General features: G+C 33.1%; 1 long non-coding RNA gene across 1 annotated transcript; it reads right to left on the bottom strand.

Moving 5' to 3' along the window:
* On the bottom strand, positions 1-12,797 carry LOC134715800 (uncharacterized). The gene is made up of 5 exons (XR_010106805.1): positions 12,622-12,797; positions 10,805-10,884; positions 5,701-5,725; positions 638-714; positions 1-235 (listed from the first exon to the last, which is right to left on the bottom strand). It is a non-coding gene; the product is annotated as an uncharacterized LOC134715800 (long non-coding RNA).
* Between the last annotated feature and the right edge of the window lie 4,542 nt (positions 12,798-17,339).

Here is a 17,339-nt window from a genome sequence, read left to right as displayed (position 1 = left end):
ACAAAGCCTCAGCTTTGTTTGAAGATCAATGTAATAATTAATCTTCATTCCAGCTGCTATCCTTGCTGCTTGATTGCTTACATGGCAAAGCCTCGGAATTGGTTGAAGATCTAAGTAAACATCTTCCATGGACTTGCTTCTCATCTGCCATCTGGAATTAAACTTTGGACTTCCTTTAAGCTTCTTTCCAGATCTGTGTCAATGGCCCAATTTTCTGTGTCTATGCTCTTTTTGCCTATACTTCATTAACCATTTTCATTTTAACTTTTAATCCGTATTATGAAGACTGTTTAATGACACCATCATTATTTTTGAAATTAATGTATGCAAATAATTATCAGAATTTGGTGGCTAACCAAAACAATCTGATGTATACATTCTGAACAAACAATCTTAACAAGGTCATATTTTCCCAATTAAAATGTAAATAATTATGTAAATATCCATATTGTCAATCTTAAATCTATTTGTTTAAATGATTAACTCAGAAATTAATGTGATGCATGTTTAAAAATTTCAAATCCTAAAATTATGGACAATTTTGTAATAAAATTCCAAGCAGTCTTTCAAAGGAAAAACTGATTTTTAATTTAGAAAAAAACTGTTTTAAGCACAATTGTTATGACCAAATACTTACATAATCATTATCTGGCAGCTAAAATAAAACAATTTTCTTTCAGGTCTAGGACTGAACTTTCGTCTGGGCTCCTCCATCTGTAATACAAACTTAAATCATCTTAATAAATTTGGTCAAAAAGACATACAAACATGCACAATCTTATCTTAACATACCTTCACTTCCAATCCTTGGACCGCCACCTAGAAGAAACTAGGACAAAAAGACATAAAAACATGCACACAATCTTATCTTAACATACCTTAACTTCCAATCCTTGGACCGTCACCTAGAGGAAACTAGGACAAAAAGACATACAAACATGCACACAATCTTATCTTAACATACCTTCACTTCCTATCCTCTGACAGCCACCTAGAAGAAACTAGGACAAAAATACAAACAAACATGCACACAATCTTATCTTAACATACCTTTACTTCCAATCCTGGACCACCACCTAGAAGAAACTAGGACAAAAAGACATACAAACATGCACACAATCTTATCTTAAACATACCTTAACTTCCAATCCTTGGACCGCCACCTAGAAGAAACTAGGACAAAAAGACATACAAACATGCACACAATCTTATCTTAACATACCTTAACTTCCAATCCTTGGACCGCCACCTAGAAGAAACTATGACAAAAAGACATACAAAAAAGCACATATCTTATCTTAACATACCTTCACTTCCAATCCTTGGACTGCCACCTAGAAGCAACTAGGACAAAAATACATACAAACATCACACAATCTTATCTTAACATACCTTCACTTCCAATCCTTGGACCGCCACCTAGAAGAAACTAGGACAAAAATACATACAGACATGCACACAATCTTATCTTAACATACCTTAACTTCCAATCCTTGGACCGCCAACTAAAGGAAACCAAGACAAAAAGACATACAAACATGCACATAATCTTATCTTAACATACCTTCACTTCCAATCCTTGGACCGCCACCTAGAAGAAACTAGGACAAAAATACATACAGACATGCACACAATCTTATCTTAACATACCTTAACTTCCAATCCTTGGACCGCCAACTAAAGGAAACCAAGACAAAAAGACATACAAACATGCACATAATCTTATCTTAACATACCTTCACTTCCAATCCTTGGACCGCCACCTAGAAGAAACTAGGACAAAAATACATACAGACATGCACACAATCTTATCTTAACATACCTTAACTTCCAATCCTTGGACCGCCAACTAAAGGAAACCAAGACAAAAAGACATACAAACATGCACATAATCTTATCTTAACATACCTTCACTTCCAATCCTTGGACCGCCACCTAGAAGAAACTAGGACAAAAATACATACAGACATGCACACAATCTTATCTTAACATACCTTAACTTCCAATCCTTGGACCGCCAACTAAAGGAAACCAAGACAAAAAGACATACAAACATGCACATAATCTTATCTTAACATACCTTCACTTCCAATCCTTGGACCGCCACCTAGAAGAAACTAGGACAAAAATACATACAGACATGCACACAATCTTATCTTAACATACCTTAACTTCCAATCCTTGGACCGCCAACTAAAGGAAACCAAGACAAAAAGACATACAAACATGCACACAATCTTATCTTAACATACCTTAACTTCCAATCCTTGGACCGCCAACTAAAGGAAACCAAGACAAAAAGACATACAAACATGCACACAATCTTATCTTAACATACCTTCATTTCCAATCCTTGGTCCACCACCTAAAAGAAACTAGGACAAAAAGACATACAAAGACACACACAATCTTATCTTAACATACCTTCACTTCCAATCCTTGGACCGCCACCTAGAAGAAACTATGACAAAAAGACATACAAAAAAGCACACAATCTTATCTTAACATACCTTCACTTTTAATCCTTGGACTACCACCTAAAAGAAACTAGGACAAAAAGACATACAAACACTAACACACACAATCTTATCTTATCATACCTTAACTTTAAATCTTTGGACTACCTCCTAAAAGAAACTAGGACAAAAAGACATACAAACATTGACACAATCTTATCTTAACATACCTTCACTTCCAATCCTTGGACCACCACCTAGAAGAAACTAGGACAAAAAGACATACAAACACACACACACAATCTTATCTTAACATACCTTCACTTCCAATCCTTGGACCGCCACCTAGAAGAAACTATGACAAAAAGACATACAAAAAAGCACACAATCTTACCTTAACATACCTTCACTTCCAATCCTTAAACCGCCACCTAGAAGAAACTATGACAAAAAGACAAACAAACATGCACACAATCTTATCTTAACATACCTTCACTTTCAATCCTTGGACTGCCACCTAGAAGAAACTAGGACAAAAAGACATACAAACATGCACACAATCTCATCTTAACATACCTTTACTTCCAATCATTGGACCGCCACCTAGAAGAAACTAGGACAAAAATACATACAAACATGCACACAATCTTATCTTAACATACCTTAACTTCCAATCCTTGGACCGCCAACTAGAGGAAACTAGGACAAAAATACATACAAACATGCACACAATCTTATCTTAACATACCTTCACTTCCAATCCTTGGTCCACCACCTAAAAGAAACTATGACAAAAAGACATACAAACATGCACACAATCTTATCTTAACATACCTTAACTTCCAATCCTTGGACCGCCAACTAGAGGAAACTAGGACAAAAAGACATACAAACATGCACACAATCTTATCTTAACATACCTTCACTTCCAATCCTTGGTCCACCACCTAAAAGAAACTAGGACAAAAAGACATACAAAGACACACATAATCTTATCTTAACATACCTTCACTTCCAATCCTTGGACCGCCACCTAGAAGAAACTACAACAAAAAGACATACAAACACACACACACAATCTTATCTTAACATACCTTCACTTCCAATCCTTGGACCGCCACCTAGAAGAAACTATGACAAAAAGACATACAAAAAAGCACACAATCTTATCTTAACATACCTTCACTTCCAATCCTTGGTCCACCACCTAAAAGAAACTAGGACAAAAAGACATACAAAGACACACATAATCTTATCTTAACATACCTTCACTTCCAATCCTTGGACCGCCACCTAGAAGAAACTACAACAAAAAGACATACAAACACACACACACAATCTTATCTTAACATACCTTCACTTCCAATCCTTGGACCGCCACCTAGAAGAAACTATGACAAAAAGACATACAAAAAAGCACACAATCTTATCTTAACATACCTTCACTTCCAATCCTTAAACCGCCACCTAGAAGAAACTATGACAAAAAGACAAACAAACATGCATACAATCTTATTTTAACATACCTTCACTTTCAATCCTTGGACTGCCACCTAGAAGAAACTAGGACAAAAAGACATACAAACATGCACACTATCTTATCTTAACATACCTTTACTTCCAATCCTTGGACCGCCACCTAGAAGAAACTAGGACAAAAATACATACAAACATGCACACAATCTTATCTTAACAACCTTAACTTCCAATCCTTGGACCACCAACTAGAGGAAACCAGGACAAAAAGACATACAAACATGCACACAATCTTATCTTAATATACCTTCACTTCCAATCCTTGGACCACCACCTAGAAGAAACTAGGACAAAAATACATACAAACATGCACACAATCTTATCTTAACATACCTTAACTTCCAATCCTTGGACCGCCACCTAAAAGAAACTAGGACAAAAAGACATACAAAGACACACATAATCTTATCTTAACATACCTTCACTTCCAATCCTTGGACCGCCACCTAGAAGAAACTACAACAAAAAGACATACAAACACACACACACAATCTTATCTTAACATACCTTCACTTCCAATCCTTGGACCGCCACCTAGAAGAAACTATGACAAAAAGACAAACAAACATGCACACAATCTTATCTTAACATACCTTCACTTTCAATCCTTGAACTGCCACCTAGAAGAAACTAGGACAAAAAGACATACAAACATGCACACAATCTTATCTTAACATACCTTCACTTTTAATCCTTGGACTACCACCTAAAAGAAACTAGGACAAAAAGACATACAAACACACACACACAATCTTATCTTAACATACCTTCACTTCCAATCCTTGGACCGCCACCTAGAAGAAACTATGACAAAAAGACATACAAAAAAGCACACAATCTTATCTTAACATACCTTCACTTCCAATCCTTAAACCGCCACCTAGAAGAAACTATGACAAAAAGACAAACAAACATGCACACAATCTTATCTTAACATACCTTCACTTTCAATCCTTGAACTGCCACCTAGAAGAAACTAGGACAAAAAGACATACAAACATGCACACAATCTTATCTTAACATACCTTTACTTCCAATCCTTGGACCGCCACCTAGAAGAAACTAGGACAAAAAGACATACAAACATGCACACAATCTTATCTTAAAATACCTTCACTTCCAATCCTTGGACCGCCACCTAGAAGAAACTAGGACAAAAAGACATACAAACATGCACACAATCTTATCTTAATATACCTTCATTTCCAATCCTTGGACCGCCAACTAGAGGAAACTAGGACAAAAAGACATACAAACACACACACAATCTTATCTTAACATACCTTCATTTCCAATCCTTGGATCGCCACCTAGAAGAAACTACAACAAAAAGACATACAAACATGCACACAAACTTATCTTAACATACCTACACTTCCAATCCTTGAACCGCAACCTAGAGAAAACTAGGACAAAAAGACATACAAACATGCACACAATCTTATCTTAACATACCTTCACTTCCGATCCTTGGACCGCCACCTAGAGGAAACAAGGACAAAAAGGCATACAAACATGCACACAAACTTATCTTAACTACACTTCCAATCCTTGAACCGCAACCTAGAGAAAACTAGGACAAAAAGACATACAAACATGCACACAATCTTATCTTAACATACCTTCACTTCCGATCCTTGGACTGCCACCTAGAGGAAACAAGGACAAAAAGGCATACAAACAAGCACACAATCTTATCTTAACATACCTCACTTTCTGATCCTGGACGTCACCTAAAACGTTAAAATGAAATAGATAAATAAAAATAAATAAATAATCTTTATTTTAAGAGGATGATCCCATTAGTTAAAACTAATCTTCCTGAGAGTCCTCAAAATAATAATAACATAGTTATAAATACAAACAGTATAATAAAGTTATATTATACACAATATACAATTGTATTGAAATAATAATGAAAATGCATATTAATTTGCACAATTGATGAAAAATTTGTAACATTTTGTTTTAAAAGATACAAGTGTATCACTCATTTTGATTTCATTTGGTAAACTGTTCCATATTTGAGAACCTGAATATGTAAATGTTTTCTTTAAAAAAATTGTTTTTGGTTTTGGAAGATTTAATAGTTTTTCATCAGCTGAACGTAAGTTATAGTTTTGATTATTGGTAAAATGAAAATTTTCTTCTAAATAGTTAGGAACCATGCCATTAACTGATTTAAATACAAGTATTGCCTTTTGGTATTGAATTCGTTTTTCCACATTTAACCAGTGTAAACTTTTAAACAATAAACTGGATGATGTCATTATGTCAGCTTCTACTATAACCCTAGCAGATTTCTTTAATAATTTATTAAGTTTATTTATTTTACTTTCACAACAACTTCCCCATATATTGCAACAATAATCAAATAATGGCAGAATATAAGCATTAAAATAGATAATACGTATATGCATAGGTAAATATTTTCTTATCTTTTGTAATAAGTTGATTCTATTTGATATAGTAATTGACATTTTATCTATTTGCTGATTCCAATTTAAGTTTTTGTCAATATATAAACCAAGTAGTTTTTCACAATTAACATTTTCTATTTGTTCATTTGAAATATTTATATCTAAACTGTTTCCAGTTAAACAAAGCCTTTGTTTTGAACCAATAATCATTGATTTACACTTTTTGGCATTTAATTTCATACAATTTTGCAAACACCAGTTTTCAATAACATGAATATCATTTTGAAGGTTAGAAGCTATCTGAATTACATCATTACCTCTACAATGTAATGTAGAATCATCTGCATATAAATCTATTAATGAATGTTCTATATTAAGTGGTAAATCATTGATATATAAAATAGATAACAGAGGGCCCAGGATAGAACCTTGTGGTACACCAGTTTTTATGCATTTAGTATTAGACATGACGTTATTGACCTTAACTTGTTGGCTTCGGTCAGACAAGTATGACTTAAACCAGTCTAGTGTACTATTTGAAACATTATAATATTCAAGTTTTTTCAATAAAATTATATGATTAACCAGATCAAAAGCTTTCTTTAAATCTAAAAATATAACTCCGTTTATCTCTCCATTATCTATATTTGCTAACCATTCATCTACTAATTTAGTAAGTGCAGTAGTACACGAATGCTTAGGTCTGAAACCTGACTGTGTAGTATTAAGAAGGTCATTGCTATTCAAAAATATATACAAACTATTAGCTATATGTCGTTCTATGATTTTAGAGAGACAAGGCAAAACTGCTATTGGTCTATAATTATCAGGATTACAGGCATCGCCACTTTTAAAAATTGGGCATACTCTTGCAGTTTTAAAAATACTTGGAAATTTACCACATTTGATACTTAGATTAAATATATATGTCAAAGCTGGTGCTATGACATCGCTGCACATACTCAAAATATTTGGTCCGACATCATCTAAACCAGTTGCTTTCGACTTGTCAAGTTTTTTTAAATACATATTTACATCTAAAATACTCATTTCTGGTATAATGAATTTTTCACTACCCCTTTGTAACTTTGATTTTACAAATTTATTGAGTGCATCAAAATTGGCACTATCATCACTATTACATAATTTGTTATCAACTAAATCTTCAGCAATATTTGTGAAATGCAAATTAAATGTATTTGCTATATCAACATCATTTTGAATTACATTATTTTTATATATATTATATAGATGACCATACCTCACTTTCAATTCTTTGAAGTAACTTATAGAAAATGAAAGTGAATAAAAAAAAGAAGAAAGAAATACTCCTATAGAAAATAGAAATAAAAAACAGCATACATATGAAAACATATAAAATGAAACAGATATAAAACATGAAAACATATAAAATGAAATAGATAAACATAAACAACTTTCAAGTCTTTGAAGTAACCTATACTATATATTTCCTACAGGCTCAAAAAAATATAAAGAAAATTAAAAACCAAATTGCACGTCTTTCCAAAAGTGAGGATAATTTTAATAGTATTCTTAAAATTTTAATTGGAATTGGATTACCTCCCTTATACTGTTTTTAAATTGTCTAAATTGTCCTTTAACCAGAAACCCTTGTCCCCCCTTTTTTTGCCCCTAATTGCTTAATGATTTGTTCTATTTATGCCACATATAACCATCCTTTGTAGTATGGAAACTTGTGGTATCATTTCAGAGCGATTTATACACTTTTAAAAAGACAAGGCTGAAAACTACAAAAATGCTTATTTAGTTGGGCCCCTTTTTTTGGACCCTCACTTATTGAAATTCTTGGAGCAAGAACCCCAAAACTCAATTCCAGCCTTTCCTTTGTAGTAAGAAACCTTGTAGTATAATTTCAGAGATATCCTGATACACTTGTCTGTAAACTAGAAAAATGATTCTTTTTGGCCCTTTTTTGGTCTCTTATTCTTAAATGTTCAGGGATATTAACCCGAGACTGACACCAAACCTTTCCTTTATCATATAGAACCTTAAGGTACAACGTCAGAGAGACCCATACAATTAAACAAAAGTTATTGCCACAAAACTTAATTCCTCAACTGTTTGCTCCAGAACCCTTAAATAAATCCCAATCTTCTATTTAAATGATATGAACATTATGGTACAGTTTCAGAGTAATTGAAATACTTATACACAACTTCTTGTCCTGACACAAGATAAATGTATGTTTTGGACCCTGGAAATCAATCCCAACCTTCTTTTTGTGGTTATAAATTATTGATTTTTATTTATTTATACTAAAGTTATTATCCAAAAACCATCCGTCTTTGGTCAACGTTGACAATGACGACGTGATACCAGTATACAACCCCAACAATTTTTGCATTCGTATAAAATCTTTTAACAAGAGTGAATGTAATGTTTCCTGGCAGTCAATTTATAAGTAAAATGTGGAAAAACAGGATATTTTTAACAAAAAATTTACTTCTGGATACTATCTTATGATCACAAACAAGCATCTGTCCAAGTTTTGTAGAAATCCAGGATAGTTTAAGAAAGTTATTAAAATTTCAACAAGAGTGCACAGTGTCTCGCCTTCTTTACTAATCATTGATATTATGTTGACAGTCCTAAGTATAAAGCTTTATTACAACTGTCACATAAACTTAAATTTAAACAGGACAAGAGTGCATATGCTGAAATGTCTCGCCTTCTATACTAATCATTGATTATTGTGTTAAGTATAAAGCTTTATTACAACTGTCACAAAAACTTAACCAAAACATTGAGCAACGAACCATGAAAATAAGGTCATGGTCAGATAAACCATGCCAGGCAGGCATGTATACAGCTAATAATTCTTCCATACAACAAATATAGTTGACCTATTACTTATGGTTTAAGAAAAACAGACCAAAACACAAAACTTAACACTGAGCAATGAACTGTGAAAATGAGGTCAGGGTCAAATAAAGCCTGTGTGACCGAAATAAAAATCATACAATATTTCCATACACCAAATATAGTTGACCTATTGCATAGTATAATTTCAAGTAATAATAAAAAAACAACAACTCAAAAACGTAACTGTGACCAATGAACCATGAAAGTTTGAGGTCAAGGTGAGATGACACCTGCCAGTTACATGTACACCTTACAATAATTCTACGCACCAAATATAGTAGACCTTTTGCATACAGTATAAGAAAAACAGACCAAAACACAAAAACTTAACTATAACCACTGAACTATGAAAATGAGGTCAAGGTCAGATGACACCTGCCAGTTAGACATGTACACCTTACAGTCCTTCCATAAACTGAATATACTAGACCTTTAATTGTTTATAGTATCTGAAATATGGACTTGACCAGCAGAGCTTAGCCTTGTTCACTGATCCACTAAATGAGGTCAAGGTCAAGTAAAAACTGTCTGACCACAAACCAAATATAGTTATCTCATTACTTATAATAAGGGAAAATTCAACATTACAAAAATGCAGTCACTGAACTGTGTAAATGAGGTCAAGCACTTTAGACATGTGACTGACAGAAACTTCGTAACATGAGGAATCCATATACAAAGTATGAAGCATCCAGGTCTTCCCCCTTCTAAAATATAAAACTTTTAAGAAGTTAGCTAATGCCGCAGCCTCCCCAGCCACCTGATCACTATCCCAGGTGAGTATGTTGCAGACTGACTTGTATAAACCCTAAAACCAAATTTTAGCAATTCTTGTATTGTAGTTCCTGAGAAAAAAGTGGTGAAAATTTTCAACTTGGCCATCAGGTGTAAAATGATACATGTGTTCGGTAAACAGGAAGTTGTTTAGTGATGAATCTGAAAATGTATCATTTGGTATAGCTGATATAAATATTAACCCGAAACCAAATTTCAGAAATCCTTGTCTTGTAGTTCCTGAGAAAAAGGAGACGAAAAATATTCATTGGGACGGACTGACTGGTAAACTGATGGCTGGATCGACAAGACAGAGGTAAAAGAGTATCAGTATTACCTACCCCACCTCCTTTTTCAAAGCGGGGGTAAAATGAATAGTAAAATGTTAATATTTTTTAACTATGAGATTATAAGTTATTAGAACATATATATTATAGACATTAAGTAACTATATATAATTGTACTACTGTATATATAAATTATAAAATATATTTCATTCGAGTATAAATTTGAAAAGGAAATTTTGGACTATTATTTGTAATGATTTTCAAGCTGTTTCTCCAACCAATTTGAAAACTAATTTTCAAGCTGTTTCTCCAACTAATTTGGAAACTAATTTTCAAGATGTTTCTCCAACTAATTTGAAAACTAATTTTTATTATCTCACAAATTTTAACATAGTTTCAAATACAATTGTAATGAGCAAATACTTACGGGTACATCATTATCTGACAACTAAAATGAAACTGTCTTCCTTCAGGTGTAGGACTGAACTTTCATCTGGGCTCATCCATCTGTAATACAAAATAAAATTATTCTTAAATTTATGAGACAACAGTTTAGTAAAATAAAATAAAAATATACTTATATCAAAGTAATTTGAAGATATCCAAATTGACAATCAGAAACTTTTCTTTCATTCAGTTAGACTAAATTAGAGAAAAGATTTCCAAAATGAGTGTCAATTGTTAGATAATTATTAATTACCTGACAACTGTCACTATAATCCCCGCAAATACTATTTGCAGGGTATTTGCAGGGATTTCCCCCATGGAGGCTCCCAAATTGAAATTTTGAAAGAGCAATTTTGTCCACAATTTTAAACAAAACAATTAATTTTACAATGATTCAAGTTTATAATTGTATGAAGAAGCACAGGCATTTGTCTCAGAATTTTTTTTCCTACATACCTTATACCTTAATATAACACAGGTATGTAGGATTTTTTTTTCTGTGACAAGTGCCTATGTGGAGAAGCCAAAAAGTAACATTAAAATGTTTTTGAAGGCTCCTTGAAGGTTTTTTAGACAATGACAGTCATCTTGCATGCAAAACCCCCATGGGCATTTTGAAAAGTTGGCAGATATGAATTAAGATCTGACTGCCACGAACGCATGATACAATGGACGCTTTTTAAAGTTCCAGGTCATAAACGTTATAAATTTATAAAAGACAAGAGTGCACACACTGAAATGTCTGGCCTTTTTACTAATCACTGATAATTGTTTATAGTCCTGACTCCTAAATATAAAGCTACATGTATATAAAAACTGTCACATAAACTTTTAACCACGAAAACTAAACATTGACCAATGAACCATGAAAATGAGGTCAAGGTCAGATGAATCATGCCAGACAGACATGTACAGCTAACAATTCTTCCATACAACAAATATAGTTGACCTATTTGCTTATAGTTCAAGAAAAACAGACCCAAACACAAAAATTAACAATGAGCAATGAACCATGAAAATGAGATCAAGGGCAGATTTTTGTTTATTGTTTATTGCAATTGTGTGATAAAAACATCTCAATGTACTGATTTTACCCGTAATGGGTCCACTATAGAAAATAAAATAGATCTTTAAAATCGTATCTTATCTTATATAGTTGTCAGTACAACAAAGATGATAGACTCAACTATACAATCATGTAAAGCATTGGATATGTTTATACTACATAATACTTAATAGACCTGTTTGGGTTTTTTAAATTTTTATTTACATTTTATTTCTATCATCTATGAATGTTATTTCAAATCGATTTAATAAAAAAGAAAAACATGCATGCGGCGTGCGGGTCGAGTAGACCCGCCAGGGAAAATATAGTAGTGTAACATATTCAAAGCAGATTACAGCTAATTTCCTAATGCAAAACTTTGATTAGCTTGCTTGCTTTGTTTGTATATTGTAAAATCATTAGGATAACACCCAATTAAATTCAAATATGATATATACTGGTTAAACTATTATATGCCTATATGAATTGGTTAAAGATGTCAATCTTGTTTACAAAGCTTGTATAAACAATTAAACAAACAAAGCAAGCAAGCCAACCAAAGTTTTACTTTGCAAGCATTAGGAAATCAGCTGTAATAAATTATGAAATTTGAATGTTAAATCTTTCTAAATTGTCTTTTTACAAACTCGTTTTCGACAGCCACCGAAATAAATTTGACATTCATTTTGTGCAACACTTAATTTTCCATTAATTTGTTAACATGTTATCATTAAAGAAAGAATAAAATCTACCTTATGCAAGAGACTTGCAACCAAAGTGATATTAATCCTAAGTGAACAGCCTGTTTCGTGTAACTAGGAATTCAAAATGAATTCCATGATAAAGTGTTCACAAATTAGAACAAAAGAACTAACCCGCCAAATCATAGTGCCCAATAAATAGCTGTGAGGTATTTTGTCTAATGAACCATGAAGCCTAAATACAGTATTGTGAAATCTGTTCAAGTTAAAAACACAAGTTTAACCTTTCTAAAGCCGTATCAAAAAGATACGCAAACTTCTGTTAGTTAGTTTTTTAATGATTTTTAGGTGCAAAGACAATAGAAAAGATTTTTTTTTTCATCGGTCATGAATCAATTAGTTTTTTTAGTTTTCCAGAACAACAGCATTTTGAACCATTCCAAGACTGTATTATACGGCTCTTAAATTGAGAAAAACTGTTTTCAGTCCGCTGAAATGGTCAGGTAGGCTGTTCCCTGTTCCACAGAGTAGCAGTTGCAAATTTAAAACTTTTCTTACCAAACTGTGTAGTTTTTACATGTGTTATATCCAGTATATTATAATATCTGAAAGAATTATTTAAATTACAATATTTTATATTTAATAGATCATGTAAACAGACAGATACTAATTCATTAACTATATTAATAGTTTCCATTACCACAGATATTTGTCTGTTAATATGCAGTGAAGGTTTCTTAACCTTTTCAAGCAACTGTTGATATGAGCTAGATGATCTTCGTACACAAACCTAAGTGCTGTTTCTTGCACTTTTTATTTTTGGAATTTTGATTGTTACAGGATTGCCATGTCGAAGGATGGAACCCTGGGAAACCACTTTATGGAAGTCTAACTGCTAAGAATACTATTATTTTTATTTGTTGTCTCCTGTTTGTGAAATAAGATTTAAGATGTGAAATAGAATGAAAAAAGACACCATGTATATGGTGATGATTTATCAAGCAGAATTTCACGTGGTATACAATCAAAGATCTTCGAAAGGTCCCTTAGAACAGTATATACTGGTTGTTATCTAACGCTATACGCTTACCTTCTAACAGTCGTAACATTGTGGTCTGACATCAAAGACCTTGGAAAGGTCCACTAGAATAGCAGCTATATACTGGTTGTTCTCTAATGCTGCACGCTTACCTTCTAACAGTCGTAACAGTGTGGTCCGACATCAAAGACCTTGGAAAGGTCCACTAGAATAGCAGCTATATACTGGTTGTTATATAACGATGCACGCTTAACTTCTAACAGTCGTAACAGTGTAGTCTGACATCAATGGCCAGGTCTAAAAGCACACGGATAAGCGAGATGAAAAATATTTTCCCAAAAATTACCAAGTTGAATTTCAAACACCTTTTCATAAATTTTAGAAAAAAAAATGGAAGAATCGGCTGACAGGCTTTTTTATTTGCTTTGTCAAGTTGGTTGTTGTGTTGTGTTTTTTTTTTTTTTTTTTTTTTTTTTTTTTCTTGCAGTGCTGTTACTTGAGCCTGCTTGAGTCTATTATAAAATACACCAGTTTCTACAAATAGCTTTATCAATGTTGTTAACTGCGGCACGGTTAAAGGTTTACAATATTTCACTACGTTCTTTTGCCATGTCACTGTCTGTTTGTTTTCGACTTATGAGATTGTGGTATGATACTTATCCCTTACTGGACGGAATGTGCTAAATTGACATACGATGAAGACATAATCTATCAATTCTTAAAATGTGCATTCAAACCACTACCAACGTATAGGTGTTCCGATTCATAGAAGTTCCACTGGAAACTTTGTTATAAACAGTGCCATTATACCTATTCCTGTTGGAACAAATATTCCATACCATTTATTCCGTTAGGAAAATATACTGTAACATATATTCCTGTGGAAATAATATTCAAGAAAATTTATTCCTTTTGGAACGTATATTATGAAGGAACTTATATTCCGTGACACCACCAATGCTATATATATTATACAATACACTGAATGTGAGTAGCATAAGGTAATCATCAAACATGGCGGCATTTTTTTTTACATTAAAAAAAACCCGTTTAGGTCGAATTCAACTACCAAACTTTCATGACTCACTTTCAAAACTTGATAGATTTAGATTAGATTTTCTCTAACGTCTCATGTTTAATCATGTTAGACACAATATAGACCATTTAACACAGCTTTTCTAGTGTATGTCCCTGGTACACGGCTTGTTTTCTATCGATAACCAGAAATGTAAATTTTACTTTATGCCTAACGTGGGGCAAATTTTAAAATTCAATAATGCTTTCTTCTTAGCAAGCTAGTGTTTTAAAGGCAATGAAAATGGTGGATAGATGTTTGAAATCAGACAATTTTGCCTTGTCATTTTGTATTTTCCGCATTTCACTTACAATAATTGTTTGTTTGTTGTATGTACGCATTTTTTACAAAAGAAACTTTATATTGTACTTAAAGGAAGGTACAGATATGGGGACAAGTTTGACGAAAAAATAATGTCGATTTTTAGCAGAGAATTCTCTCCAGCGAAGCAAAGTGTTGCCGAATTCAAGTTTACTCTTAATGAGTTTGAATGCATCGCAAGGGAAATAAAGGAATTGGAAGAAAAAGATAGAAGAGAAATACTTGAAGAAGAATTAAAGAAAGAAACCGAGAGACATTCTACTGACACAACTGAAACATACAGTGATATTGCAAGAACAAACTCAGATAAAATTGACACAGAAGCAGCCGAGATGATAGATTATAGAGCATCAGTAGACCAGGACAGTACTTGCATTATATCACCAGGTATTGACAACTACACGAAGCCAAACAAATTTGCACTATACGTATAACTATTTCATTTTATAAGTGTCGATCGATCGTAAAGAAACTAGTGACACAATCAATTAAGTCAGAAAAACTGATATTCAATTTAATAATTGACAACATAACCTTAGACTGGTTCCTGTATCTTTTTACGGATTCACGATCTGTTGTATATTTTCGATAAGTAAAGTAATACAGCCGATTTATTGAGTGTGTAGCTATAAAGGTATTATCTTTGGTTAGCTTGCTTACTATATAGCCTAGTCTTACAGACAGATACATTGGTTATGTGTCGGAACTAGTATATTGTAAAGGAAGGTAGGTTGTCTAACCTAATAATGACTTCACGGTTCAGCAATCAAGCAAGCTAACCAAAGATATTACCTTTAGCTACACACTCAATGAAATCGACTGTACTAGTAATCGACATTTAAATATGACAGTTCTGTTGCAGCTTCAGTAGTAGTTGTAGTAGCAGTATTATTATAATAGTAACAGTATTTTTTGAGTCTTTTTCCGAACATTTATTTTAATTAACCCTTTAGACTACATTTAATAAACATATTTTTTTTTTGTTTTGTTTTTAGAATTATCAAAAATTACCTTAAAAGGTTCGGTGATTCCAAAAAGGAGTGGGAAAATAATTGCAGTGAATCCCTTCATTACGAAGAATTTCATCAATTTCAAATATCGGGTACGTAACACTCAACCGTAGTACACCCTTATCAACAATAACACTGAACAAGAATTTACAGCAAAATGCCTTGAGTGTGTAGGTAAAGGTTTTATCTTTGGTTCGCTTGTTTGCTAGCTGAACTGGGATTAGGTATACTACTCTCCGTTAAGAGTAGACTAGTTCAACAAATAACAAATTTATCTGTCTGACCACAATTATCGGATACCTAACACTGATCGAGACCTAGGATTCTAGAACACACTTTTTGTGAAACTCTCATAGTGTACACCTATACTGACACAGACAAATAAAGAGCAGATTAAAAATGTTAGAGATGTTCAGAAATTAAGTTGGTGACAACACCTGCGAAACTTTAAATTGCAATTGTTCAAACAATACACAAGAAACTTGGGTCTATTTTCCCCATATAATCTAACTTTTTGATAATTCTAGTAAATGAAATCAAAATAGTTAAGACAAACAAATCTGACATTTAAATTGCCACATGTGGAGCAGGATCTGCTGACCCTTCCAGAGCCCCTGAGATCACTTCTTGTTTCTGGTGGGGTTCGTGTTGATTATTTTTTAGTTTTCTATGTTGTGTCATGTGTACTATTGTCTGTCTGTTTGTCTTTTTAATTTTTAGACATGGCGTTGTCATTTTTTTTTTCAATTTATGAGTTTGACTGTCCCTCTGGTATCTTTCGTCCCTCTTTAAAGACGTAGGAAGACAGAGACAACTAAACACATTTATTCAAAAACCAGTTGTTGGCATAACACGGGTTTTGTTCTTCTCATATATGTTATGATGGTATGATACTAAACCCCTAACGGGAAGGATTGTGTCTGATGTTCATATGATGAAATCATAATCTTTCAGTCAGTTTAATTGAAGTCTGGAGCTGGCATGTCAGTTAGCTGCTAGAAGTCTATCGTTATTTATGTATTATTGTCATTTTGTTTATTTTCTTTGGTTACATCTTCTGACATCAGACTCAGACTTCTCTTGAACTGAATTTTAATGTGCGTATTGTTATGCGTTTACTTTTCTACATTGGCTAGAGGTATAGGGGGAGGGTTGAGATCTCACAAACATGTTTAACCCCGCCGCATTTTTTGCGCCTGTCCAAATTCAGGAGCCTCTGGCCTTTGTTAGTCTTGAATTTTTTTTATTTTAGTTTCTTATGTACTATTTATTTGGAAATTAGTATGGTGTTCATTATCACTGAACAAGTATATATTTGTTTAGG

Source organism: Mytilus trossulus, chromosome 4, assembly GCF_036588685.1.
Source record: "Mytilus trossulus isolate FHL-02 chromosome 4, PNRI_Mtr1.1.1.hap1, whole genome shotgun sequence".
Classification (NCBI taxonomy): domain Eukaryota; kingdom Metazoa; phylum Mollusca; class Bivalvia; order Mytilida; family Mytilidae; genus Mytilus; species Mytilus trossulus.
This window is presented reverse-complemented; position numbering and strand designations above follow the sequence as displayed.